This window comes from Octopus sinensis, linkage group LG4 (assembly GCF_006345805.1).
Source record: "Octopus sinensis linkage group LG4, ASM634580v1, whole genome shotgun sequence".
NCBI classification, from domain to species: Eukaryota; Metazoa; Mollusca; class Cephalopoda; order Octopoda; family Octopodidae; genus Octopus; species Octopus sinensis.
In genome coordinates, this window is record NC_043000.1 from 104,970,919 (window position 1) to 104,973,418 (window position 2,500).

The window sequence follows — 2,500 nt, forward strand, 5'->3', positions numbered from 1 at the left end:
TACGAATCCGAGGACAGCAGTGGTGTTTATGGTTGATATACTAAACATTTCTTAACAAATTTTCAAAATACGGTTTACTTCCCCTGACCTGGCTGTTTAACGAAAAGAAACCGATAGAATAACTACCAGAATATATATGTACCAGAATAAGTAGTGGAGTCTGCTTAATCAGAAAAACCCACGAAGACGGTGCTCAGACATGGTCGTAGTCCAATGACTAAAATAAAAGTTTAAAAGAATAAAAGAACATAGATAGATACATAGACAGACAAAGAGGCATGTAGAGAAATAGACAAATCAACTGGATATGTTGCCAATATGTCAAACTAAGGGAAATTTTACCAGATAAAACGATTGATGCATGCATAGAAACAGGCAAACAAACCGACAGGAAAAGAAAATGATAGACAGTTCGCGATACTTAAGGATACAGAGGCACTTCTCCAATTTTCATACTATACATGTTACAGAAACAAACTCTTGAATTAGCACCTCTCCCAAACAACATTAATAGTAGTCGAAGCAATCCAGCGAGGGAAGTCCTGTGTTGGCACTCATTAACGTTATAGAAATCAAGTGATGTAGGGTGAGTGCCCCCTGAGACAACCTCTAAGTTTTCCGCCTCCCGAGCCCTGAATTCTATACAGTGGGCCCAAAATGTCGCCCTATGAAACCGTTGCCTGGGGAGGACCGCCCTCCGGCGTTTACGCTACTATAGAAGTCGTAGCTAAATTTCCTGAATAAAACACTCCCTTCTGTCTTCAAAACGAGAAATACGTAGTTATGTTATCCTTGGAAGAAAAAACGAAAACGGCAATCATAGACGGGATTGTCACCATTGGATCATTTTTAATCGTAGGTCTATTCTATAGAGCTGAATTGCCAGCGACAACTAGAACAATTATATTCTCACCTGTTTGCTAATGACGTAGAAAATACTATCCAATTCTTTTCCTCTTTATATGTATATACGTCCGTATATTCAGACATGCATACATACATACATAAACACATATACACACGCTCATATATATATATATACACGTATACACACACATACATATATATATATATACACGTATACACACACATACATATATATATATATACATACATACATACATACATACATACATACATACATACATACATACATACATACATACATACATACATATGTGTATACGTACATGCATACATACGTGTCTTTCAGTTTATGTATACATCTTACGTGTGTGTATATATGCTTGTATATATGTGTATATATATGACCACACACACAAATATATGTATGTGTATATGTACGCGTTTGTATGTACATATATGTACGTGTGTGTGTGTGTGTGTGTGTGAAGAAAATTATCAGTCTATTTATATGAATGCCCGGAATGTAAAGAGAAATGAAGTGGGGAGAGTTGAGTGGGTGGAGGTACCTGAGGTAAGGCTGGGGTGTTGTTGTTGGAGTGGTGTCGGTGTTGATGGCAGTAGTGGTAGTGGTAGTGGTTAAAGAGTGAAATAGAAAAACGTCTATAATATATATCTATGCCTGAGTCTATACTCTGATCTGCAATTAACGTCACCAAAGTCCAGCAATATATAAAGTCGGAAATTTGACAGTGATTCAAGCTGAGGCGTAATTAGATGGACATACATACAGACAGATACAAAAACGGCAGACATTTGAACACACATACATACCACATGCACGCATACAGACACTCACACACACACAGACACACACACACACATACACACACACACACACACCACACACACACACACACACACAACAGACGCACTAAAACATACACATACAAACACACACACACAGGCATTGAGAGACAGAGAAAGTGGGTGAGAAAACGAACATTGTGAAAGAAAGAGGCAGAGAGACATAGACCGAAAGACAAATGGATATACACAAAAAGGACGGATATATATATATACACGTATACACACACATACATATATATAATATATATATATATATATATACATATACACTTACCCTTATTATATATGAGCGTGTGTATATGTGTTTATGTATGTATATATATATATATACATACATAAACACATATACACACGCTCATATATATATATATATATATATATATATATATATACATACATAAACACATATACACACGCTCATATATAATAAGGGTAAGTGTATATGTATATATATATGTGTGTGTGTATACGTGTGTGTGTGTGTGTGTGTGTTTGCGTGTGTGTGTGCGTGTGTGTGTGTGTGTCTGTGTGTCTGCATAATGCATGCATACATTGATTTATGTATGTGTATATTTAGAGGAAAAGAGAGGTGGGAGAAAGAAGTTTCAAAAAGAAACACCGAGAGAAAGTTTGATAAATTGGCAGAAAGAAAGTAGATAGTTAGAAAATGTGAAGGACAATCAAGCAAACGAATGAGCTAAAAATTAAACAGCATAACAAGACTGGAGTCAGGTAGACCGTCGAAACACAGTGACAGGCTAACATA